This window comes from Cystoisospora suis (assembly GCF_002600585.1).
Source record: "Cystoisospora suis strain Wien I chromosome Unknown contig_2820, whole genome shotgun sequence".
Taxonomy (NCBI): domain Eukaryota; phylum Apicomplexa; class Conoidasida; order Eucoccidiorida; family Sarcocystidae; genus Cystoisospora; species Cystoisospora suis.
Genome location: NW_027155616.1, coordinates 1 through 639, shown reverse-complemented (window position 1 = coordinate 639; position 639 = coordinate 1).

Sequence of the window (639 nt, the reverse complement as noted above, 5' to 3'; positions counted from 1 at the left end):
CAGGGGAATCTTGGAAAAAAACAGACAAAAGGACTCCGCGAATCATGTTCCACGCGGCAGACCCCAGGCGGGCAGCCCCATCGAAACTCCCGCTTCGCCTCCTTTCACCTTGTGAACCGGACACGAAGCGAGAAGAAGAAGAAGCGACTTGCATAAGGTTTGAACGCAGACTGATCTATAGCAAAAAGAGAAGGTCCTAGCAGATGAAAAGCAATCGACGTAAATGGGCAGTCTGGCGGATTGGACGTCACTGCGAGGAAGTGCAGGGGGGGAGTGGAGAGCTAGCGATGCTGCGGGGGAAACTACCTCAGACTGAAAGAAAAAGCCAAGAGAGAGTGCATGTACAGACGAGCATATTGATGAGAGATGAGCCCCTAGAAAGTTGTTGTCTCAGTGTGGTCCTCGTTCTCCTCTCCAACCAAGGAAAGCATGACGATGAACACCTTGGCGCGGAGCTGGAGGGAAGAGAGCAAGGGGGTCTGTAGTGAAGAGAGCTATGGCGTATTCCACACGAGAGGACAGAGAGGTGAGTCGGGAGCAGACTAAAAGACACAATAAATACTAATAACGCCTCCAGCCATATATGCAAACGAATCAGTGGTTTCGTTTATAGGTATCCTGTAACGCCCGCGCTTTGAC